The 26,950-nt window shown below is 40.0% G+C and overlaps 1 long non-coding RNA gene across 1 annotated transcript in view; it reads left to right on the top strand.

Moving 5' to 3' along the window:
- The first annotated feature begins 582 nt into the window (after positions 1 to 582).
- Positions 583 to 26,950, top strand: part of LOC138104873 (uncharacterized) — a 62,079-nt gene continuing 35,711 nt past the window's right edge. Inside the window, exon 1 of the long non-coding RNA XR_011148319.1 lies at positions 583 to 737. This is a non-coding gene — a long non-coding RNA (uncharacterized lncRNA). The remainder of the gene's footprint in view (positions 738 to 26,950) is intronic.

The following is a 26,950-nucleotide window of genomic DNA, read 5'->3' as shown; positions in this document are numbered from 1 at the left end:
CACTCCCAAATTTGGGGATGTGGCAGCGAACTCTTCTGTTTCTGCAATATTTAAGGTTACAGAAAAGCACTTCAAATGTAAATTTTTTCCTTTGAGTCCCTTATTAAATTATTCATGTACTTTCAGTTTTGCTTAATGGATCTGTGGAAGTGCAGTGTTTCTAAACTTAAGTATTTGTTTTGCTATTTTTTGAGATGGACAGGAAAGGTGGTTTGGGGCTCACATATATGGGAATAAACATGAGCTTTAGAGTGCAATATATGGCATACAGATTAATCTAAATCCCAGTACAAACTCTTCTAGAGTGTGGATAAACATTCCCAAACTAGACCTAGATGTACTTGCTCTTATAATAACTTTCTGGATTTGCAGAAACCTGGAGGAGAGTCGTCAATAAGTCAGTGTCTGAGAACCTTAGCCCTGAAAGTGTAGCTGAGATGGCTGGCCAGATCCTTGCCTGAGGCTCATCACTTGTCTCTGGAACCATCAAGAGCTCAGCTGGAGGAAGCAGGTGCTTGTTGTCAGCAGGCCTGAAAAAAGATAAGAGGGGTTTGGTGTCTACCAGGGGTGGCAATAGGATTTTATTTGGATTGATGATCGTGATGGATCCTTTCTGACTCAGCATGTTCTATGATTCTACTTTATGAAGGCTGAAAGCATAATTGAATGAGGAGGCATGGTGGAAGCCCTTCTGTCTGGCTGAGGGAAGGTACTGCTAGTGGAGGTGTTACAGTTTGGTAAAGCCATTCAGTTATTCTTCATTGTTATCCATAAGATATTCTTTCTCATTATCTGTAAGACCTTAGTGTTAGATGACATGGTTTTGGGCACTAATTCCAGGCAGTGCTGTGGATCAGGAGATACAGAACAGGCAAAACATTCAATAGACTCTTTGTTTGCCCTAGTACATAACCTTGATGATCTGTGTTCCAGAAGTGATAAGTGGTCTCCCTCTGCTGTTGTTCTCTCTGTTGTGACTTAAGGTGCCCATTCCACTTACCACTTCTCTGCTGCCAACAATTGTCAGCAAGCTGGGAGAAGAAACTGGGAACTTCTCATATCAAGGCACTTCACTGATTTTGACTATGCTTGAGAAGAGCTGTGGGACTTGGCACTGGGTTTACACAGCTGGGCTGCTTTGTATGTTTCTAGAAGTAGCAAGAGAAACATAAGCAATGTGCTCAAGTTGGTGTAGAGAGAAAGGAGGCTGGAATGTCAAGTTAAGATGCTCAGTCTGCTGACTGTTTCCAGCTGTTGAGGAAGAAGATAGCGTTAATAACTCTCTGTAAGTTTAAGCTCTGCTTCTTCAGTCTCTGAACTTTGGTGGTGAAACACATGTTCTAACGTGCTTTTTCTTCCCTTAGATTTCCCATGGAGCAAGCACAGGCTTTTTTTAAAAAGTGTGTATTTTCCTGACTGCTGCCAGACCATGATGTTCTCACTGGTGAGCAGAACCAGAGATAGGAGGGATACATGTAAGGCATTAATAACCCTAACAGTTAGCATTGTTACATCTTCTGTTTATTGTGGTGTCTTGTTTGGGACTTTGAGCCCAAAGAAAAATGTGGAGAATCCAGAGCATAATCAGCATGGGACACTTGAGAGACTTTGCTCTCAAGAGCAAACTTAATCAGGAGAAAACTGGAATATGAAAATGACAATAACAGGAAACATTTGTTCTCTGTGGTTGTGCTGGGCACTGCAAGAAATAATGGGACCACATTGTAGCACAAGAGCTTTCTTTAGGCTTAGGTGAGTAAAGTAACCACTACAAGAGCTTAGTGATGGATTAGGTTGCCTAGGAAAGGTGTGACTGCCTCATTGGAGGCTGAAAAGAACAGGTGAGACAAAACTGCCATGAATGGTTTGTGTCTAGGGGTCTTCCCTGAGGGGCTTAGTCTTGGGTAAGCTCCCAAACCCTTTTTTGTGATTCTCTGAATATTCAAGAGGTCCTGTGTTCTAATGTCTACTGGGAGCAAGGGAGCAGACAAGCTGCCAGACCAGTAAAAGTGGGTGAAAGGACTGATGCATTCCTAGCCTGTGGGAGAGATGGGAGCAGGGAACTCTGATGCTGCTGCTGCAGAACACTGCCTGCACACCCTTTGTTTATGCGATCTATTGAACCATGCTGCTGTTGCATCTGGGGCAGGAGCTCAGCAGCCTTCAGCAGAGAGAGAGAGGAGGATATGAAGGGCAATGACAAGAAGCAAATGAGCCATCCTTTATCCTTTGCTGTTTCCTCTGTACCCACAGGAAAAAAGGCACCACAAGTAATCAAATAAATGCAAAGCTCATTGTTACAATATTTACCATCTCTGTGCCTCATGTCCCCAGTTGGTATGGTTCCCTCTCAGGAATATATTGAAAGATTAAAAAATCCCCAACCAAATAAACAACAGACTAATTCCACTGATTTTGCTAGTGAAAGCCTCTGTAATTTATATTACTCAGATGAACTTCTGTTAAGTTCGTCCATAAACTGGAATTTTTCAGACTTTGAAAAGTTTTGTGATATGAATGCTTTTTCCACTGCACTATTCTGCTTGATATTGAGCCCATCTGAAAAAAAAAAAAAAATCTCTGACAATTTCTTATTATTTGATGGGAAAGAGGAGAAGTGGTAGGAAAGGTAAGGATAAACCTGAGAAGCTGCTTATTTAAAGCTTGTTCATGTGCAGAAATGCATAGCAAAGTTTAATGGGTGAATGTGTCTTGTGTGAAGGTGGATTAAGGTGTGTTGAAGAAACTCTGAATGCACTAGAAGACCTCCCCCAAACTATCTTTGGCAAGTCTGTGGTAAGGGAGAAAATACTCCTAATTCTGTGAAGTGAGGCTTTAATACAAAGAGATTGAACATGAGAGCAGAGTAACACAATATAGATGGGATTGTAGTGGTTCCCTAAACAGATGGATGTGTGAAGACATAATTCATCAGTTTTTTTGCCTAATGTAAACTGTCCTCGGTGCCCTAACGTGACTAAGGCTCTGGACTTTCCTGGGATGAGGCTAATTCTGGGGAATTGTGCAAGATGGAAAAGTGCAAGATGGATGCCCCTGGCATGACTAACTTGAGTACTTTAATGGCTGAATCAGTTGTGCATGAGCTGCAGCACAGGTGTGCTGCTCCAGTCCCTCCCTACCTTCTGAGACTGTCTTGGAGGATTGTTTTGAGCTTTAGGCCAATGGCTCATCTCAACCTTTCTCAGATAAGCCATGCATTATTACTGGCATGATATGACTGTCAGTGTATCTTAAAACGAGTGCATCTGTGACGCGAGCTGTCTTTTTTTGAGGTCGACATAGGTTTTAGCACTCTGGAGATTACTGTGGGAAGATGGGTTTTAGCCATTTCTGGGGATCTTTGAACATTGAAAGTTTGTTGTAAGGTTTTGTCTTTGGAAACAATAAGACCTTAATGGCAATTATACTGGAAACTTTTGTCAACATAGTGTTGGTGGCTGTAAGTATTTGAAAACATTGAGCTGAATGGACTGGGATGAAATCACAAGGTTTTAATAGCATCAGGTTCTTTTTATCGGCCTTTTTGTTCCCTCTGTTGAATCATGAAATGTGTCTCGGTTGTGGCTTTGAACATTTATTTATCAGTATGAAGTTCAGTGATATTTACATAATTATTTCAAACAGAAGGAAATAAAAGCTTCTTGTTAATGTGTGAATCTAGAGCTCATAATTTTGAGAAAATTAAACCCAGAGTCAATGAGAAGTTGCTGGTTGGTGTCATGCACATGCATTGCAAGGTGCTTGAGAGGAGCTGAGTGCTGTTGCATGTGCAGGTAATATTTCCAAGTTAGTGTTCCTGAAAATTTCCAAGAGCAATATGCATCTGGCTTTTTTCATTCCTAATGGTTAGACCTACTTAAGAGCAAGACTGCTATTACATGTCTGTTGATTAAAGAATGGCTTAAAGCTTTTGTAGATGAGAGCATACATGTTTCTGTCCTCCTTGTTTAGCTGTCTGCCCTCTCAAGTCTCTAAGGCAGCATTATGGCTTCTTTCAAGCTTTCCTAAGCTTGTGTGGAGTGAGTGTGAGGCTCAGAAAGTCGAGAATTGCTCTCCTGGGAGTGTGGATAGTGCCAGCTCCATAGAATTTTAACTGAAGATGAGGGATTTTCCTTACCCTTTGGTTCTTGGAGCTGAACAGAAGCAGACATACTGTGAAGTTCATCCTATAGCAACAGAAATGCAGCTCCAGTGGGTGAGGCTGAATTTGGAGTTCTTCATGCCAGTGGACTCAGGAGTTATACCCTTATCATGCTGGTTGGCTCACTACCTGTAACCTCATTTTAATAGCCAAGTGTCTTGCTGTACCCTTGACTCCTTCCCAGGCTGTGGGATGTTTCTCAAAGCCTGGAGGAAGGTATACCATCCATAGCTGTCATGCCATTTCCTGGAATAGCTGTTATATTTTGTATCTTTATTGATTTTTCAAGGGAATGATTTGTGTTAAAGCCTTCTATTATTGGCATCAGAAGGCTGGTTTACTTTGTCTATTAGTCTTAACAGATCTTATGTCCTGTTGGAAGTCAAAGTGTTGGCTTAGCTCTCAGATCATATGAGCCCTTTATTGTGTGATCAGCTCTCAAAAGGATTAAAACAAACAGTTCTAAAAAAAAAATCACAAGTAAATTTACCCCTTCGCCCCCATCTTCCCCCTCCCTCCCCCCACCAAAAGGAGATAACCTTTGTGAATATATTTATAGTTCCCTGCTAAAACCAAGTTCTTCACTTTGGGAGTTGGGTGTTCTCTGAATATTGTCAGGAAAATTCACCCAGATTTTCATTCTCCTGACTGTTCAAAAAAAACCCTTATTCCTACTCTACCAAATTTAAGAATGCTTGCTTTATAGAGTGAATTGCAGGTTTTACTTCTTTCTACCTTATCCTTTGACAGATGAGCCATTAGCACATGTACAACATTGTTTTTTCAGAATCCATTGTCAAGGTAACATTAGTATCTGCTTTTATGCTAGTGCTTTGGACTTTGAAACATCCTAGCAGGAATGTGAGGTTCAGCAAATGGGTAATTCACGTATCTACTGCTAACAGTAGGGCTCAGTGAAAAATAGCAGCACTCTTGGAATTTTACCTGGAGTTTTTCATTAAATTTGAACTGATTTTTGGTCAGGAAAAATACCTAGAAAGAGTCTTGTATTTTCAAGAGAATGAAGTGAAAATGAAAGTAGCTAGACCAAAAGATTTTTTCTGCTGGAATTGCTATCATGATGCCACCCTATCAGCCAGGTTTGCTTATGCTGGTATTAGCCACTGACTGGGCTTCCTGGTGGGGCTATGTGTCCCATGGTGGACCACAGTCCTGCAGCTTGCTTTTTCATTTTCCTTATTAGCTTAACTTATGGCATGGGTGGGTGTGGGAACATCCACTCTGTGTATTCCTGAAGTCTTTATGTAATACAAATTGCATTCAAAGAGCAGCAAAAAACTTAGCACAGGAAATTACTGTACTTACACAGGTGTTCCTTGGGTAGGAGATGGATAGTTTTTTTTTGTCTGGTATTACAGGAATGTGATCTTGCATTCAAGATTTCTGTGTATGTAAACTCTTGTTGCTTGTTACATGTGCCTGTGTAGGTTTAAGTTGCAGAGGTTATGCTGGCAGGCTGTTTAGAAAATCTTTTACTAGTTTGTCCACTAGGATAATGGCAGTGGGAAGAAAACTTTGCAATGGGCAGGAGGATGGATGTTCATCATCATCATCAGTCGTCCTCTGCTCTCTTGAGAAGGTTTGAAAAGTCCTAAGGTGTTCTTCAGAAACCAAGCAATGGCTTTCAGTTCAGACAGTTGTTTCCAGCAGATGTGATTGCAAGGCTGAGCACTGAAAACGTGGTTGTTCCAGTCTATGAGGCTGACAGATGTTGTGGAATGGGTTGTTAAGGCTGTTCTTTGGGGAGCAACTGAAGATGTGTTAGAGCCTGGATAAGATATTCAACCAGATTCTCACGACAGAAGGTAATAATGCAATATAAATGCAGGCAAAGCCCTCTACAACAGACTGGAATTGTGGCAGCTGTCCTATGTCTGATGTAGCACAAATCACGTATTGCATGCCTTGTTTCCAGATCTGATATTTTTTAACTAGTACAGATGTGTAACAAAAATTTTAGGAGACAAGAGGCTATGAATTGAAATTTAAATATGGAGTGGCCAATAGCAGCATTTTTTAAAATCAGAGAATAATCAGAATAGTAGCAAAAATGCTTTCAGGGCTCTTGCATGGAAGAAGTTTTCCATTTTTATTTTCTTGATTTTCAGATCCTTGACTTTAATCAGAGGGAAAATGATTCCTACTTGATGCTTTGGGTCAGGTGTGATGCTTTTCAAAATACAAAGGTGGCTGGTTTTCCTTCCTGATTTACATATATTTTAAAGAAAACTGCAGAAATACACTAAGATGTAGGGTTCCTTTGTCCTTAGGTTTTATTTCCAAGGTCACATATTCCACCTTCAGAAGCAGGAGGATGCCTGAAGCTCAGAAGAATGTCACAGAGCAGCTGAAGGTCAAGGAAAAGAAGCAAGAGGAGTGGTGTGACAAGATGGTCACATATGTGTAGAAGCAGTAAAAAAGATTTATTTATTTATTTAACACTGAGCCACGTAACACTTTTCTCATCTAAATCTGGGGCTATAAAAAGGTGCTCATTGCAGTAATTCGAAAACTGTTTTGTGAGCAACATACGGCATTAAATCATGTATGGCTTACTAAAGCTGAAGAAATGCTTGTAGCTCTCCTCTGCTGACCTCATAGGTAGTCACAGCTCACACTCCTGTCTGTAGAATGCAGTATGAGAAATCTAGAAAAATGTTCTTTAGTTACAATTCTTACTTTATAATAGTAAAAAAATATATATAATTAAAAGGAGATAATCTGTTATGTGTTATTCCTTTGTAAGTATGCAAAATATATTTTTTGAAGTAAAAATTGGCAACTAGCTGACAAGGGAGTGAGGACTCTTGACTCCTTTTCATTCTTTCTGTCCCTTAAAAACTGCTCTTGTAGACATTTTGAATCCTGTTTGCTGCTGTTGTGGGCAAAGCCTCATATGCAGTACATTCATTCTGTGTTATTTAGTAAGTTCCAGTAAATCAATGAAAGGCCTCATCATTAATACAGTCTAGCATTTATACTTACAAGAAATACATCAAGTCTGTTCAGGTCACCTTAAAATGCCACTGATTAGTAGAAATCATGGAGTAGAGGAGGAAAAATTCATGCATTTCTCTTAACTTTTAGAGGACAGAAAAACCTGAAAACTCTTTAAAAACATGCAAACATTACCTATATATCAGGTTTGAATATTTAGCTGTCTTAATCTGTGCCTATTGGGTTGTATGTGTGTATATGCATATAATGACTTTGCTGCCAGAAAAATAAGACTGAAAAAAAAGAGATTTTTTCTGTAGAGAATGTCTGTGGGTAGCTGCTTGCCATTTCTTTAGTCTAAAGCCCACTCATTTTTTTTGGCTTGTTGTCAGCTTCTTTGCATTCTTGGTGTGTGGTTACTTTGAAGATAGTTATGATTGTGAGTATCCTCTGAGGTCAGTCTAAATCTTGTAGCATTGTGCTTCCTGAGTAGATTTATATTCATGCAGCTCATCAGTTCTCTGCAGATGTAACACATGAAGTCTTGGAAACAATTTGGTGTTGTAAGCACAGCATTACTCTCAGCTAATAAACTTTGCCTTTCAACAAAGCTAATTGCCTCAGATAAAGCAGCAAACTGATAAGATTTCATGGTCTCTGGTGCCTGAGCAAGCCTAGTCCCTGTTAATGCAAGTATCTGTACTTCTAGTGTAGTACAGTTAATACAGGAATAACATCTATGAGGGGCACAATATTTAGCATTCCCTAGTTCTCAGCTGAATAAATTCACTTGAGTGCTGAAATGAAAAGCTTTGGCTCTCATGTCAAGGAGATGTATTTTTTTCGTTCCCAGCAGCATTCTTGAATATGCCCTGTTTTCTTGCTCCAAAATGCAAGGTGAGAAATGTCAGACTGAACCTACTGAATATATAGAGGTGCTTTACAGACTAAGATATTTATCTATATAGATCTGTTTAGATGTGGAGGAGCCTTTTGGAGAACAAAATTATTCCAGAGTCGCTGATTTGTTAGTAACTGAAGGTAATGTACCTTTACTGCTAGGGTTCACCATAAAAAAGGTTAATTTAATTGCACTCTTAGAAGCAAATATTTGGTCATGTACTACCTCCTGTTGTCATGCAGGAAAATGACAATGTTTTATTTTGCCAGGCCTTTTTAGATGGATGCACTAAGAGCACTTGTTGCTGTCTCATCTTGCACTGGCTTATCTGCTCTGACACTTAGAGATCTTAATGGTACCTAGTTTGTAGTTACACTTGGGAGAGCTTAAAGGACTCTAGTACCTTCTGCAGGTTGTGTAGGGTGCTCTATTGTCAGCTCCTTCTGTACCTTGTGTTGCTCTCTGAGGACTTATGATTCTAGTCATTGCAACCATCAGTATGAAATATCTGACTTGCTGCCTTCAGTGTTTGTCACTTCCATGGCTTCTTCATAATGTTGAGGAATCTTCTGATTTTATTGGTCCCTTGTTTTCTATGGGATGAGTGAATAGAGTCCCCTTTTCCAACACATTCATCATTCATTGAATGTGTTAGCAAGCAAATTTCACAATCCTTTGATTCAGCCAACAGTGAAGTCCCAATCTTTGTCAATGGGCAGCATTTTAAGCCATTCTTCTATCTAAATTGACTATCATACCTCAGGCATAACAACCAAACTGTGATAGGGATAACCATATTCATGTTATCCCATCTCCACATAGCCTACTGTTTGTATTTTTATTTTATTTTGCCAGCTGCAATGGCCAGGGGTAAATTCAATTCTTCTGGCATCACCAAATGTCATCTAGTTCTCCTTTATTCACTATTTTATTGGTGAACTTATACAGCTATTTTAGACTGATCAAGCAGAATTGTCCTTGTTAGAGGTTGGTCTTGGTTGTGTCCCATCTTAGTGTAATCTAAAGTATGGTAGTGCTAAAGTTGCAGAAGGTATGAGAGGCATAACCTGATGTTTTGGAGTGAGGTGTTTATCTTCTAGGAAAGTCTGTGTGAGAGGAAGATGCTTAAGTAGAAAAACTCAGAGGTTGTTTCTTTTTTAAAAAAAAAAACCAGAACAGTTTTCAGGAATTATTTATGTGAACTACTTTTCTACTTTTAATTACAAGTGTTTAATTCCTAAACTTAAGACATATGTTAAGTCAGTTTCTGCTCTTCTGGCTATTTGCTGAATGGAGTTTAAGTACAAGGTTTTAGTAAGCAGGCTTGTTTTGTCTAATGGAGAAAAAAGAAGAATATGTTTCTTGAATTTTTTTCAAAGCTGATATGTCTTCATGATCCATTATAGGGGATCCAGAAAGATATTAACAGTGGAAGAGTTATATCCACTATTTGCTGTGATATTCAAATTTTGACTTAGATAGTAAGGCAAAATTAATTTCCTTACTCTGACATTTGTAGTTTCACAAGAAACAATTGTTCATGAATCTTCATGGATTGTTTTTTTTTTCTCTGTGACACTTGAGGAAACAGTGGGTTTTTAAAAAGTCTTCTGTATGTATTAGTATTTATGTCTTTCCTATTAAAGGTATGACTTGTAGCAGCCTCTGCTAGAGACAAAGATTGTTTTATGAAAGCAAGGGGAGTAGGAAGTCCTACTTTGAAGCTCATTATTACATTTATTTAAAACAATTCACTATCAATTATATAAAAAAACCCCGTGAGTCAGCACCTCTAACACTGACTTTCAAATATTCTTAAATCAAAGTGGAGGACTGCATACAGATAGTATGCTTAAAAATACCCATTAGATTTCAATATCAGTTCTGTCATATTGCTGTGTTCTGAGTGCTTTAAGAATATCAAAGTTGTCATTTCTTTGTATATCTTTGTGTGATACCTTTCAAAGAAAAGCATTTAAGGCCCCAGAATACAACTGAAATGAGCATTGTGAGGAGAGAGCAACCAACAGCCTCTGGAGCTGTGTGTGCAGAACTGTGATCCTACTCTTGGAGAGAACCTGAAGACTCCCAGATAACTTTCTGTTTTCTTTTCTCCCCACCTTGCTGCTAGTCACTTAACAGATCAGCAGGATCTTTAACCTCCCCTCTGCATTTTTCCTTGCTGCTTGTTCATCTTTGCAGGACTAGGCTGAACTTTTCCCTTCTCCCTCAATGTACTGTCAGGCACTTCTCTACTGCTTCTCTCCTGTGATGGTTTGAATTTGTCCTCCTTCTGTCCTCTGTGTAGATGGCAAATAGCTTTGTGCACTGTTATTTCCCAGAAATTTTAGTAGGCCTTCATACATTTTTGTGGACATTTGTAGAAACAGCTTGCACACAAGGCAAAGTAGCTGTCCCTGAGCAGCTGGGTATTTATGACCCATTAACATGTGCTGAGTTTTGAGACTTTGTCAAATGATGATACAGAGCTTGAGTACTGATCACTAGGGAGGTGTTTGCTGCCTCAGTGCTTAGCACTTCAGCACAATTTTTTATTGCTTTGATGTTATATTTAGCAGTGTGTTGGGAAGTGTTTTGTGCTTACAGAATCAGGCTCTTTGTGCTGCTATTATATGTAGTATCTCTGGCTTGAAATTTTCTTATTCTTCATGCTAGCTGATTCTCCATCAAAGAAAACTTGAGACTACTTTTTTTTTATGTTTCAGGAAACAAGCCAGTCACAGCTGTGTTACTTAGGATAACTGTCTGTAAGCAGAGCCTTTGACAGCTTGAAGTTCCAGTCTGCACTGCTACCAGATAGGGAGGGAGGAAAAAGTGTACAGCACCTGCAGATGAAGGGAACTGAAGGGGTAGGGTCACTCACGTGACTTTTCCAAGGGTGGAAAGCTGATCAAGGACGAGATAACCTAATGCCAACACAGAAATTACTTTTTACCTAAATCAGTGAAGTCAAAATATTTTCTTTTGGACTGATGGTTTCTAAACTATTTAGCTTTAATTGACAATTATTCTTCATGTTATGACCTCGGCTGTAAAGTCACCCTGCTTATTTTCTGATTACCTCTGCAGCTTTTTCTTGAGCAAATATTTTAAAATGCTGTTTGGCGTTGAGGAGGTGAACAGTGGAAGAAATACAAATGTATTCATCAAACACACTTCTAATTTTGAAAAAGTAGAATTGCATTTGTTTTAAATGACAGATTTGTGAGATTTTGCTTCTCTCTGTTGCCTGTCAAATTTGGGTGACTTCTCATTTAGCCAGGGTGCAACTTTTGGCAGAGAAAACAGACTAGTAATTGGGAGTTCTTTAAATTTGGAGCTGAGAAAGGAAGACAGGTGTTGGGGAGAATTTAGATTGGACAGATACATTAATAAAACAGATGCTTTTTAGCCTAGTAACAAAGAAGAGGAACAGATGGAAATCCCAGAGTTAAAATGTCAGAGCACAAAGGTAAAATGAGTGTGTCAGACTAGAATCTAAAAGAAAATGACTGCCATTTTCTGTACACCTGTGTGAGAAGCTAGAAAGGGAGAAGAGATGAATTCCTTTGTCCATTGTTACTGAGGCATGGCAGAATGACGGGAGTTGATGGACATCTGTGGTTCCTTACTGCTGAGTGCACACAGGATGAATTGGATCATAGATCTGAGTGGGAGCTGTTCTATGATTCTACAGAACCAAGAAAGGAGATGTGTGACAGGCCTATTGCTCTGACTGCATTTTAATGCACTTTCATATGGTCATTCTGCCTTGTAAAGCGTGCATCCAAAGAAGCAGGGTTAAGTTTTCAGCCTTGGTTTTGCACCTTTTGAGTTTTGCAGTGCTGGCTTTATGTTCAGCTAATACAGATTTGTTGTTTTTCAGTGGTTTGTAATGAATGTTTTGTGCAGATAGCTATGTGGGAAAGCCTGAGCAAAAGTACAGGAATGCAAGATTTTCTGCTCTTGTGTGGGTAATCTGTTATGTAATCAGGTTGCTGACACTTTGCTTAATCAGTATTTCATTTTTAGAGAGAGATGCTCTACCTCTGCCCTGGAGTTTAATAAGGATGTTTTTGTTGTGAGACTTTTGTCATCCTAGCAGGATAGAGTTTTCCTTTTACTGGATGAATTTGGAAAAAGTAGTTATGGTGAAAGATACCCCAAGGCAGGAGATGATAATTAAGGGGGGATGCTGTCTTGTACTTTTTTTTTCAGAAGCATCATATATTTTATTATTTCATGATAGAGACATACAAAAAGAGTTTGCCCTGTTGCATGGGGCATTCTGTAAAAGTTGTTTGTCTCTTTCATAGAAGGTCAAAAATCTTTGCCATAAGAAACACAGTAAAAGAAAAGAATATGATCCCTCCAGATGCTTGAGAAAACCCTACTATGCTGTTTTCCCCGATACATGAGGCTGGTGGTTTCTTAGGGCTAATTAATATTTATGTCTTCAGTTCTTAAAAACAAATTTTAAAAAAATTCCCCAAATAATGCTTGGCTGGAACTATAGATAAGTCTGTCTATCACTATCTGAGACAGTCCAGTATCCTCTCAGACATTTAAATAGTCTCCAAACACTGTAACTGAACAGGGGAGAAAGGTCCTACTGAGTAGTATCCTTGTTTATCTCTCCAGTTGGAAACAGTTCACGTGTATTCTGTAGCTAACCTAGCAGCATGTTTCTGGCAGAATGGGGAGGGAGCCTGACATTAAATAATTGAAAAACTGTGAAATAGGGATGGTCCTTGTCAGATAGCTGTTCTCTGTTGCTTTCCTAAAACTGAGGGGTAAAAATGGAAGTCATGGAATCCAAGTCACTAAAGTAGCAGGTCACTGGAGCAATTATATGGTGTCAATCTTGTACAGTCACAACTTCCTCAGAGTGTGTGACAAGGAAGAACAAGAGTAATTCTTTTGGCAATCAGAAGAAGTGCAAATAAAAGTACAGTTTATTTGGAGGCTGCAGAAAATGCGTTAGGGCAGAAGGATCATCACTCCCCATGGATTCCTCAGCGAAACAAATGGAAATACAGCAGTGGAAATGGTGGATGAGAAGGACGAGGGAAAAGAAACCAAGTACAAGCTATTGTCTGTCCCATGATCATCCATGCTATCTAAGAATAAGTACTCTTGGAATAAAAGCTAATAGGAACTAGTATTGGATTGGTCAAGGCAGCTTGTGATGAGAACCAGGTGCACCTTCAAAGCCTTGTATATAGAGAGAATGGGTCCTGCAGAGAAATTTCATGGGCAGTTTGGCACAGCGAAGGTAGTGTGCAGCCATCTTTTCCTAAACATTCTGTAATAAGGGGTAATTCATTGGAAAAAATGTCATTATTGATGCTTGTGTGATACTTGAGATGATGCTAGTATTTTACTGACATGAGTTCTGGACTCTGCTGTAAGGTGGTCTTTTCTCTGTGTGTCTGTGTGAAAATGGGGCAGCTACACAATGCATAGCAGTGTAAAGTGTGGTGGATTCTTTCTTAGTCTCTGAAATTCAAATAAAGGTGGAGGCTTGATGGCAAAAGTAAAAAGAAGCTAAACCAGATAATTCTTTATTATTGCTTTATTCATATGCACATTAAACTGTAAAGGGTGATTTGCTGAACACTAAGTAAGTTTCTGGGTAGTGTGTCAGTAACATAACAGCCACCGGCAAATAGGTTGATGCCTCCAGGTAACTATTCAAATATGAACTGCAACCTCGACAGATTTGAGGTTTTTTAATTGTAATTGAAGCATCATTTTCTAAATAGGTTCTCACTTGAACATCAACAAGGTTTGAAATCAAGTGGGATCTCCTTGAATATTAAGCAGTCCTGATAGCAATATTAATGCTAAATAGCATTTAACAAACTCATCTGTTTTAATGTGTCCATAAGAAAACAAAAGCACTAATAATTTCTAATTACTATTTTAACTTACTGATGATGATTATAAAACTTATGTGGCTCTAAAGAAAACATTTTAGGTACCAATGCAGTTTTCCTGTCTTCAAATCCCTGAGAAATCCTTTGCATCAGTAGCACAAATGAGGGTATTTTTCATTCGTATACTTGTGCATGACTTGACATGAATTTTAAGAAAAGTAAAATGTTGTTGCAGGTCTGTGCAGTAAACTGGATAGTCAGCTTCTGACAGACACAAGGAAGGGAATACAAACAGGATGTTTAGAAAGAACTAGCCTTTCTTCTGAAATTGAGTTATTTTTGCCATTTAGTAGGAAATCAGCGTACTTCTGTGGCTACCTGAGAAAAACTTGTGTACAGTGCATGGCCATTCATGCCTTCAGAAAGGTGGGTGATGGGTACGTGTGTGTGAAACAAAGAATGTCTTTTCATGTATAAAGGATGCAGAATGGGTCCTCCAGAGAGGGAAATAGTCCACATTTTTCCAAGAACAAGAGCAAAGGGCAGTATATCCTCTATGGAAAAGGGAGGTGTAGCATTTCAGAAGCAGTGCTTGTATGTTGATAGGACCCTGTCAAGATGCCAGCCTCAGATCCTGAGGAAAAGAAAGGGAAAACTCATCGGTTTTCATGGGTACTTCATTGCAGCAGGGTCACTTTGCTTAAATGAAAGACTTTAAAAGTGTTTCATGCTCTTGCCTTTAATGTTGTTAGTGCTTCATGCATGTAAATGTGTGATATCAGATAATGTAATTTAATGTCTGTTTTAGTGTATCAGTTATTTTTCAGAACAGAGTTATTCCCTTGAGGATGTTGGAGAAGCTCCCAAAAGAGAGGTTTTATTGTCCCTTAAGAAGATCCCTTTTGAGTCATGTGAATTTTTTAGTTGTGCAGGCAACCAATGCTAGAAAGGAAGGCTCTGGCAGGTAGCAGTGTTCCTCTAAAGGCCAGTGTAAGTTAGAAAAAGCTGAGAATGGAAGATCATTATCTTCCTGTTCAGTGAACAAGAGATGCATGGCCACCTCTGGGTGTGCTCTGTTTGGGCCAGTGGTGGTGACCAAAAACTTGCAATTAGGCTGAAGTTCTCGTCCTGTTTTCTATGCTCTGCCATGATGTGTTCTCTGCAACTTTTAATCTAACACGAGAGGAGAAGGAGGAAGGCTGATAAGTGCCTGCAATTACTTTTTCAGTTTAAATCCCATCTGGAACTTGATTAATTTGCCCCTTCTAGTGTAGTGTGAAGTGGGCCTTGTTCACAGTGTTATCTTTTCACACAGTTTTTCATTAACATGTTGTGTCTGACTCCTAACAACCAGGATGCTTTAATGACAGATTCCTGGACACATATGCAGTGAGAGGCTATTTCGAATAGAGTGTAGCATGAAATGAATTTTGATTGTTTGTAGTTTAACCTAACCAAATTAGAGAACTGAAGCGCGTTAGTATTTTGATTTAGAGAAGCCTGATAATGTATCCTGTGTTGAATAAATTGACTGACTGGATTCCACAGAAGGGCATGGTATCAGGACTGGATTGATTGCCAAAAACTCACAGCTGAAGATTTGGCTTGACTTGGTGATTAAAGGGAAAAGTCTAGGCTATATTTCGTTAGCCTTGGGAGAGGAAAATGAAGGCAAGTCCACAGGTTTCTGGGATGTTGAAATGTGGTTTTAGTAAGTACTTGAGATGTTTGTTTGTTTAATTGTGCATCTCTCTATTTGATGCCTGACTATCAATAGCTTGTCATCTGACGCTTAGAAATACATCACTGCAAGTAGAAGACAAGTCAGTCTTTTTCAGTGCAGATGAAATTCTAACTTCCATGAAATTGCGTACCAGTACCTAGAACGCACAAAACGTGAGTTCACTCTTTTCTGTAACAGGAAGGGAAGAGGGAAGTTTTTTGTTCAAAATCCTAATTTAAAGACAAGTTTGAGAGCTGGTATCATCAGAGATACTCTGAAGATTTTTTCCTTTACTTTGATTTTTGGAATCTGTGCATTTCTGTTGAAGTTGAATGTACTTTCATAATTACTTTCTGAATTTTAGCAGCTCCTCAGCCTCTCAATATTTGACAAGTTGTTTAAACGGCTTCATTGCAAATTTATTCTGTATGTCCCTTAAGTGTAATAGAATATTTTCTTCCTATATATTTGGAGTGTGGGTTTTCTCTGTTGTGAAATGTTTTGCTTGCGAGCAATGAAGGTTTTTGCAACCAGCTCTAGAAGCATGAGAGAACCACAGTGTTGTAGCTGCGCTGTAGCATTGGAGGGGTCCATTCTCAGGCATAAGTCATTCTGATGCCTTAGGCTTTAACTTTTATATTTTTCAAATCCTGTACTGCCTAGTGTATAATTCTGAAGTTTCATGTGTCTGTTAACTTCTGTTGTCTCATGCTGGTTAGATATAACAGACTCTCGCTAGGTTTGCTCTTCAAGGACATCTTGATTGTCCCAGGCCCTAAAATGTGTAAACTAAAAGCCTTTGAAGAGGATGGGCAAACTTGGGGTAATTACATCATTAACTGAAGGTATAATTGGAGAATTAACCCTGATATGCAAATGGACCAAACTTATAAATGTGAAGAACCTGTGACCCAGCATCCATCTTGGGTGTGGAGCCTTTTGACTGCCCAGGGTGTACCTTTGAAGGCCCTTCAAATAAATACCTGCTTTTATTCTCTTACTCTTGTCTAGCCTCTGTTTTTCGGTAGCCACTTCAAGGCATCAATTCAGATCTGCCATAGATCACTGGGTCCTCGTGAGGAGTTTGCATGCAAGTTATTCAAGGCTATTCAGCATTTGGGTTAAGATGGTTCTAATTAGTATTTTTAAACATGTAAGTAATAGCTTTTTCTGAAGAATGCAGTTGGTTCCTCTTAGGATTTTTAAACAAAAGCTGAGGGCCTCATCACGCCTCAAAGCTGGGTGGTTGGTTGTGGGAAGGCAGTCGTCATGTCAGTGCAGTTTGGAGCTGTCTATGTGTATTTGAGCAGTGTCACCAGTGGGCTTTTACTACTTCCACCAGCAGAGACTGAGACACTTCAGGAACAACTTTCCAAGCTTTGGGAGATGCTACGTCCTCTACTGGAGTAGATCTGGTTGAGGACAGTGTAGTGGGTTTGGTTTGTAACCCGGCGGAAACACCAATTTAGTGTAGTGGTTTGGTCCACAATACTCATTACTGTTTATCTTCTGTGAGATAAGAATTAGGAGAAATGCAAAGCAGGCACCAAACTTGACAGAATATAAAGAAGTTTATTAACAGACCTAAAAGCAGAAAAAAAACCCCATACCACTCCTTCAGAACTCTTCTCCTCCCCCCCTTTTCTCCCTTCTCCCACTGACAATGTAAAAAGACAACCCTTGAGATGTTCAGTCTGTTTACCACTTCCATAATAACCTTGTTCAGTCCATTTAGGAAGAGGAGTCTCTCTTGCCCATGCTATGAAAACATTATCACAACGAGACAGCCGCCCAGGTTGGTTCTCTGCTCGCATGCGAGTCCCTTCCCACAACTGCTTTCAAGGGTCCAATCTTGAGCTACTGGGGTGTAATTTTAAGGTTGAGCCATTCAGAAACAGAAAGTTCTCTTCACCCATCTCTGGGAACATTTCATCTCTAAGAACAGAGGCCCTTCTCCTTCCCTGGGAGCAAAGGGTCCTCCTTATCTTCATCTCTAGGACTATCTCTGGGAGCATCTCTAGGAACTGAGGTTTTCTCCTTTTCTATTTGGAGCAAAAGTCCTCATCGCTTCCATCTCTTCCTGTTCAAACTTCTCATGAAATTACAGCTGCGTCAGCGTCTGCCTATCTCAGCACAGGTGCTTTTGCTCACAAGTACAATTTGAACACTCCACCCCCCCATGCCTTCATGAGATTACAACGGGTACTCTGATACATCATAGCTTTACAACAGAATTTCAGCTTTAAGCATCTCCTCTCTCTCTTCCCTCAGGTTTTCAGCTCTTCACAGCACTAAAAGGTTTAATCTCACCTTGGCCTTGCAGCTGGAATGAAGCTTATCGCTGTTGGTCACATGATCTCTGCTGGACAGCGGGGCCACTTTAGCTGAATCTTGGCCGCACTGGAGAGGGGGGAGAGCCGAGCTGCTCCGGCTGCCCACAGCAGGGCTGTGGGGGGTTCCATGGGTGGCACAGGGCCCATCAGCTCCAGGCTGGCTGTGGCCCGGCCTGGCCTGGCCCGAGCAGAGCCTGGCCGGGCCCGCTGGCCCCCACACTGGGCCCACAGCCACCTGTCCCAGCGCCGGAAACGAGAGAGAGCTGGGGGGGAGTTTGTCTATTCTTAAGTGTGGATCACAGAGGTGGTCACAATTTTAAGTGGCTCAAAGAATTGTCCATATTCAAACTGGCCAGCTGATAGGTTCTGTTGGTCATAGAGGAAGCTGTAAGCACCCCTTAGCAAGAACATCCCTTCCAGGACTATGCTTGCTAACCCATGACAGACAGACTTTATTTTTCAGAGGGCATTTTCTGACGGCTGCGCTAATGAATTAGTACATTGCTCTTGGACTGTAGCTGATTGTTAGTTTGTCCAGGTGCTTTGGGATTAATATGTGTAGGATTGTTAACATGGTCAGTCAAAATGCACTTTTTGTTTTAATTGTTGATTATTAAGTGGACATTTTAATTCTCAGTCTCTGATTTGATACCCAAGCTTTCTGAAGGATTCCATATCATTTTATTTTAATCAATAACTGCATATTCCATAAAGGTGCTGCTTGTGAATCCTTTGGCATTCTGAGTGTGAGATCCAGGGAGTGGATTATGTTGATCCCTGTACAGAGGGGCCAGCAAATCAAATTTCTGTTTGAATTTATAACAAAAACTTAATCTCTAAATCATGCATCTGCAATCCTGATGAGCTTACTTCAGAAGTGCCAGCAAAAAATTCTTCCTTAAAGTCTGCAATGGCTTCAGAGCTTCCTTGCAAGGTCACCTGCAACAGTCCTGGGTTAGTGCCTTTCTAGCCTACAGATCCTTCTGATTGGGTGTTGCTGCATTACAGACCTGCTTCTTGCTTTCTCTCTTTCAGTAGCTCTGTTTCTTTAAAATCTGACAGAAGAAGCTTCCCCCTTCCAAGCTCTGTCTATTATCAGTCCCTTGGCTCAGGCTGGCCCAAAGCAGCTGGGAACTACACCTGTAAGGCAACAGAACTGCTTGATCAGCAGGCACACGTGGGATGCAGATGGTACTATCATGGTGCTTGTAACGCCTAACAAACTGTAGTGGAAACATTTTTTTCTCCACCTGTCAGCTTGACCTTATCTAGGGTGATTTTTGAGTATCTGGGATCACAGCCATAAAAGCTGACCATCCTTGTTGAATGTCAAGATGGCTTCTTGGAAACATCAGAGTGCTGGATCTTCTAGCAAACTATATTCTTGTTTTTTCTTAACTGAAATAAAGCATACTGTACCCTGGCCTGCTTGCATAAAAATGACCTGTTTGGGCTAAAATTTCCATTAAACAAAATAAAAATGCTGAACTCTGGCATGGAAAACTTCAGCTTGAACAGTTTGTCAAAGCTGCAAGTAACTGAAAACAGGGCTTTCTCATGGAAATGCCTGGCAACTTTAATAGTTGGCAGCACCGTCACTCACACCTATTGTAACAGCAATATTGTCAAGTACTTCCCGATTTATTATGTGCCATTGGGATGATGACCTGTTTAGCCAAACATTTTAATAAATCACTCCTGGGCAATTGACACAGATGACCAATACTGTGACATTTTTGAACACTTCTGAACAACAGATTTATGGTGAAACAGGGCTGGTGATTATGTGGGTAATAGAAAAGAAAAGGTACATATTGATGGATTGTGTTCAAAGCATATTTCAGAGAGTGCCCTTGGGCTCAGCACTCCAAGTTATTTTATTTGCTTTGACCTTTGCGTAAATGTTAGAAATGTTGACTAACCTCCTCATGCTGGCAATGTCATTAGGTATTTTGAGGAGACTTCTGCAAATGCAGACATATTTTTCATTATTCAAAATGCCTTGAAAGCTAGACTTTCGTGGAATATCAACATGATGACCTTTGCTTCTGATAGCAAAGAAAATCTCATTATAGACCCTGCAGTATAACTTTGGTTTGACTCAGTGTTGTGTTTCTTTCTAAAAAAAGAACCAAAAACCCAACCTGCTCGAAATGTAATTCAGTCCATAAGGCTGAGGTATTTTATCCTATAGTTTTATGATAGTTTTCTTATTGCTGTGAGAAGTGTGTTTCAGAGAATGTAGAAACCATTTGTAACAGCTTTTGGAAAGAGGACTAAAAATAATTCCAGTTCTGTAGGCCTCCCTTGTGTTCCCTCTGTGGTTGGTAATTGCTAATCTAAAATAGATTAACATGGATATATTGCTAGGTATTGCTAACCTGGCATAGAAAAGCTAACCTAAAGCCAGAAAGCATAATTAGTCACCTTCACCGCCTATGAAGCCCTTTTCCAGGGCTTGTTCTGATGATGTGCCCTGGGTTACAGCTGTGCCAGCTGTTTAGGAGCACTTCTGTAGTTGTAAGACCACTGATAGAATGAAACATTATGTTGACTCCTGCCTGGATATTTGACCAGCTCTGTAATTTTTTAAAATTATTGGCAGCCCCAAAAACATTTAAGGTTTTCAGACTCTGGATATATTTTGGAGTGTAATAAAGGATGTTTGATTGTTGAGCTGAGGACACTGGGGGTCAGTTTATGAGCAGCACCACAGTTTTAGAAGCCCTTACTTTTCAGCCACTGAGAGTCCTGTACTGTTACTGAGGAGGTGGCCTTTGGATTGTGTTGCTTGCAGCCCCAGAAAGTGGAGTTGAGATTGTGGCCTCAATTCCTGGTGCTTCCATCCCAGGCCACATCTGATAAGGCACTATGGGATAAAAGTCACAAGAGTCCCTTCATTTGCTGGGAGCAAAAATTGATGCAAATGCTGGAGAACCAAAAGTACAAGTTGTCTTTTCCAGCTACCAAACCTTTTTTCATTGAGCAGCTACATAGAGTGCATTTTGTCCTGTACCCACCACTGCAAAGCCTCTTCTGTTACTGTCCTTTGAAACCTGCTGGGGTTGTTGAGATACTCTGAAATAACAAGTACAGCTGCAGCACCAATAGACTATTATTTTGATAACACTTTATCACTTCCCAGTAATGGTTTCATAGTTCACTGTGCCCGCCAAGAGAGAATCTGCTTCTTGCCATAAATACGTGTTTAAACAATGTGCAGCTCTGTCATGATGACAAGAGTGGTCTCTCTGATATGCTGAGAAGGAAGGGAGAGACTAACCTGGAAAGGCTGTAGAATTTAGAATTAAATGACCTTTTCAGCCAAGAGTTCTTTGAAGGGATTTGATGCATCTGACAAAACAAAACAAAACCCTAAAACCCCAACAAAACAAAAACATACCAATAACCAAAAAACAAACAAAAAACAAACAAAAAAAACCATTAAAACAAAAACCAAACCAAACCTGGAATGCTCTAACATTTTGGAAAGATGTTTATGTATTTGATGTTATTCCTTTCTTTGTGCTCTCTTTAGATCACTTGTATTTCTGAGAAAGGACAGCTTGGAAATCAGTAATACCCTGTGGATGTGTCTGGGAGACAGGTGAAACTCTGTCTTATAGGTTGACCTGCTATCCTTCTTTCTGAGGCCCTTCTGGTTCCCTGGGGTTAAATTCCATTTTGAAATAAATGGATGCAATTTGAATAGGTTGTAAACTGCATTCTGCTTTCCTTGCTTCTCTACAGCAGTCAAAACAGGAATGATAGTCTGCTTCCTGAAGCTGCCGTTGGGAGAGCTACAGGGATTTGCAGCTGTACAAAGTATTCTATTTGTCCTCATGATGTCCCCAGTTGGATGGAGGAATACCTCATAGCTCCCAGTGTGAGACAGTCTGGAGAAGGAATATTTTGAATTTTTGTAGATAATTCTTGCCTCTGTGTAGGCAAAGCAAACTGTATGAATACCAGAAAGCTTAATTAGGTGTACTCATGCCCTTAAGATCTGCTTAAATGAGAATAAAATGAAATGCTTATTTTAGTAGCTACCAGTAAGAGGAATATCTTTTGAAGATGTTTGAAAGTGTATTGAGAAATTAGTTCATAAAATGTTTTCCCTTTAACATTTATGTAAGCATTGATTAACAGTTGATGAGACTAAGCTGAAACTCATCTGTTTTGCCTTGTTTCCTCTCTCTCAGAAAAGACCTGGCAGAAGAGGCAGGCCTTACACTCAGACAAACATGCCAGTGCATTCTTGGCCTTTGGGTGAATTGGCTAGAAAAAAACCCAAACCCAAAACAGTTTGAGCGGGGGGAGGGGAAAGGGCTGTGTTGCAGGAAGCAGCTGTGACAATCACTGTTTCTGGCTCTGATGGAATGTCCCAGCCACTCTAAAGTCGTGTCTCAGGATCTTTTGTGACCTTGGTATCTTGCAAGCATCTGCTGATTTTTTTTAACCTGCAAAGAGAATGGGGGAGTGACACACTTTTGCTGTCAGGACTGGCAGTGCTTGGACATTTTGTTCTCTTGTTTGGGAAGACAATGGCTGCTAACCTTTCCCATGGTGCTGCTTAGCTGCTCTGCACTAAGGGGAATAGGAAGACTTTTATCCTCTCCCTCCTCATTCTTCTCATCATAGTATTTTTAGTACCTTCAAGTAGTTATAGAGTGATTGATCTTTCTCTCTCACCCTCACTGCTGCACTTCTGTGCAGCCCTGGTCTACGAAGGTCTTCTCAAAGAAGAAAAACTGCCCTTTTTTTTCTCTTCATATTCAGTTCTTGGTCTCTGTGAACAGAGAACCAAATGAAAGTAAGTGTTACTTACTTGCTGCAGTAACACTGATCTTGAAGGCAGTTAATATAATATCTCTGCTAGACTGGCTTAAGGGCAAGTGACATTGTATGAGAGAACTATGTTGGACACAGACATTTACGTAGCAGCCAGTGAGGGCCCTAGGCTGTTGTTACTGCTCATCCTGAGTTTTGAGCCCATGATTGGGTTTTAATGGAGCTAACCTCATGCTGTGAAATGAGGGTGCTGAAATGTTTGAGAACTGAGTATGGAGATTGTAATCGTGTAGATGTTTTTTGGATCAAGATGAAAGAGCAGAGTAGTTTGGTACTGTCACCTGTTACTAGATGTTGGTTCTCCAAGGCACTGCTTGACTGAGCTCTTGTGCAAAGTCAGGGTTATGCATGAGTGGGAGTGAAAGCCAAGGAATGTTGTCAGAAAATATTGTGACACCCTGGCGACTCTGGGTGCGCACAACTTAAAATGGGGTGGAAATATGTGAATCTGTTAATCTGAAATACTTCTCTTATGCTGCTTGGCTGATGAGTTCATTAACACACAGGCACCAAACCAGAGACAACGGGGAGCACTGAACTTTTGCAATTATCTTTGAGAAAAAAAAAAAGGTGAATAGAACTGGGGCAATTCTGTTTTGCCCTCTGTTTTCAGTGAGAGGAATATAGGGGGAAATGCATCTTTTTCGAGGAGAACAAAAGAATAGAGGTGATAAGAGTAAAAAAAATAACTGAGAGAGAGAGAATAAAAAGGTTGACCTTGCCTGGAAAGTCTGGGGCAGGCCAACAGGAAGAGACAAGCAAGTTGACAGAGCAGCATGGCTTCACTTTACCCTCTGACCTGGTGGGTCTGTACATGAATGAGGTGGGAAGCCTTCAGGAGACTGTAATCTTGTCACAGAATCCTGGGCTACTATCAAAAGGGAATTGACACAAGACCAAATTTAGTTCCAAGTGGCCCAAAAAATGAGAGAAGAGAATACACAAGGAGTGTATTTTCTTTCTTCTTGACCTGTATTTCTCATGTTAACTAAAAAGTAGTCTTAGTTATGGAACTAATGAGTAGAGTCAGCTTGAGTAAATACTTAAGACATAATTCTAGGCTTTAATTGCTGTGGAGCATACCTAGATAATAAAGTATAACAACGGCTAGATTGGAGAGGCAGCACTTGCCTTGCAGGGTCAAGGCTGTTTGGCTTCACTTTCTGCCTCCCCAATATAAAGGAGACAAGTGCCACAGTCTGCCAAGACATGGAGTAGCTAAAGGGGTCCAAACGTTGCAGTCTGACTCATGCTGCATGACTGGCTAGGGTTAATCAAAATGTCTCAGCTTTTGTTGTTTAGGGGAAAAAAACCAAAAAAACCAACTGTGAGTACAAAACAGTTAAAAGTTTATTAAAATAATATTTTTAAAATCCTTCATGAAATACTATGTGCCTGTCAAAATGAAGGGAGTAAAATACAAGTTCTCTAAGCCAACTGTATGATTTCAAGCTCAGCCGAGTAATTCTGCATTTTCTATGTTCAAGATGTCTCTTTGACTGGGCTGAAGCTCTTTGAATTTTTTCAGATAAATGGTAATTTGATAAGTACTGTCATAAACTAGCAGCAGAGCATATTTGACAGTGGAGCTGTTTTATACTGGAAGCAGAATGGTTTGGGAAATGCAAGTTCATTTAAGCTTACTCTCAGCAATTAAGAGGTTTTTGAGAAGGAGCTTTGTCAGGAAAGTTCCTTCATTACTAAGTGAAATGTCTTGTCAAAAATAAAAAAAGAGAGTTCTGTGAAAGCGGAAAGGCTTTTCAGAAAGAAAAAATCTTCTGGTTATAATATTGGAACGGGAATCTGAAAGATGGGTTGTATTTCCAATTATGCACTTGCTATGTGGTCTTGGACAGATCACAAGTAAATTCTTGTTCAGAATTATCCATACAATCTGAGCAGTTTTACTCTTGGTTAGCTGTTTAAGAGCAATAGACCTGTGCTATTCATTGCTTTAAAACTGGGTGATTGACCCTGGGTGTCATAAGTGGTTAGGAGACAAGTTCATTAACACTTAAAGGAGATACATAGGCCTAATTCTCTTCTTGTTTTCCTGATATGAAATGCTAGCAAGTGCTTTGTGAGGAGCAGAAAAGAGAGGCTGACGTTGGTGACTAAGTACAAACTTCTACAAAATTTGTATTGTAGAAGCTCTAATATGTTTAATTTTAATCTCTAACAGTGTTACATTTTACTAGAAAAGAGTGTGAAATTAGAAAGACTATATGGATCCAGCCTAAACATTCTGCCATTTTGTTCTTGCTCTAATGACAGTTCTTGGGGTCTTTTATTAAGTGATAATATGTGGAGGCAAGTCCAAGAATTCACTTATCAGGAAGCTTCTCAGTTTCAAAAGAACCAAGGGTTAGAAGAGCACAGAACTGGCTTGTAGTCCCTCAATCTTTCTTGCATGTGGGAAAAGAATAGATTGCTGCAGCCCCTCCGAAGGGATAGATGTGACTGAAGTATCAAATGATGTTATTAATGGTGTTAATGACCTCCATGGAAAAGCTTTGCTGAATTACCATCTATTAGCCCATCGCTGCCAAAATGATACAATACTGGCATGGCTGAATGTAAGGAGGCAGTATATCCAGAATTTTGTTACAGCATGCAAAGGCTGGTAGCACTGACATCGAAAGTGACCCAGCTGGGGTGTATTACTTTGTAGACTTGTATAGCTTTAATACTGAAGTGCTATCAATATCAGGCTGGCCTAAATAAGTAGTAGTAATATTTACAGGAATTACTGAAGTGTCCCAGTTCCAGAGGTACTTACACCTTTGCTAATGCAACTGATGAAGTAAGTAGAAAAGTAAATGTTAATCCAGAGAATTAAACAAACATAATTCAGTATCTTTCTTCAGCACTGAAAATGAAGAAGTGGAAAATTTACAAGACTCACAATACTAGTGCTAACAAGAACTCTAAGGTTTTCTTTAAATAAAATTCATTGCTCTATAATCTAGATATGATTTTTATTTTCCCTGTTGGCTGAAGACTTGCTTTCCTATTTTTTTTTTTTTTAATGAGTTTCTGTTAACTAAGCTCTTTATTGTCTTTTGAAGAGACAGAAATCAGTTTAGGTAGCCTGTCCCTCCTTCTATGGGAGAAACTTTTTGTGTGTGGATAGGACAGGGTGTAGTGTCAGTCATCTGAAAATTTGCCCCAGCATCCCAGAAGTTACTCCAGTGGGTTACTGTCAAAGACACAAAATATTTTACTTATTTATTTGGTATGGAACCAGTGGAGAGAGCAGGTAGTTGGAGTAATATGTTGTCTTTGACAAGTGGGAAACAACAAAATTTGCTGTCACCTTGTGTCATCATTGTTCCATGGTTCATAGGTAACATGTGAATTGACATTAGAGCTATGAAAGCATATCCTTAGATGGCGGTGTGGTCTTTTGGCTAGCCAGAGATGATAACAGCAGTTTTCCATTAAGGTCATTCATCATGTTCATGACAGTAAACCTCAGGGAAACTGCTCCCATTCACCTTCTACTCTCTCAGCCTGTAGTGACTCCCTGTAAAGCACTTATCCTCTGGATACCCTCATCGATCGTTTAATTGCTGGTAGGCAATGGGCATAAATTAATACAGATGAGATTCCATCTGATGCAAGAAAATAATTTTTTACCATGAGGGTGGTGAAAATTGGAACAGGTTGCCCAGAGAATTTGTGGTGTCTCCATTTGTGGAGACATTTAAAACCCAGCCAGACATGTTCCTGGACAATCTTCTCTAGCTGAACCTGCTTGAGCAGCGGAGTTGTACTCGATGACCCTGAGGTTCCTTCTGATGTTCCCTCTGTGATTCTGTTTCCGACTCAACTGCATCCTTGAGATGAGAAGTGCATGCAATACAAGAGAAGTGAGCATACAGGGATGTTACACGATGGAAGAATAATCTCTTATGTCTTTTTTTCACTGCAGTTTTCTCTCCTGCCAGGTTTTCTGCCTGCTCAGTTGGTTCTCTGAACTCCCTTTGAAGTTCCTTGCCATCAGCATAGCATTCAACTCCTTGCAAGTGTTTAGTAGCATTCACAAACTGATGCTTAGCTGTTCATTCCCCTCTCCAGGTCACTGGTGAAGATATGGAGTAGAAAATGTCTCAACTCTGATTCCCCAAAGACCCCACTGCT

The sequence above is a fragment of the Aphelocoma coerulescens genome, chromosome 2 (genome assembly GCF_041296385.1).
Source record: "Aphelocoma coerulescens isolate FSJ_1873_10779 chromosome 2, UR_Acoe_1.0, whole genome shotgun sequence".
Taxonomy (NCBI): domain Eukaryota; kingdom Metazoa; phylum Chordata; class Aves; order Passeriformes; family Corvidae; genus Aphelocoma; species Aphelocoma coerulescens.
This window is presented reverse-complemented; position numbering and strand designations above follow the sequence as displayed.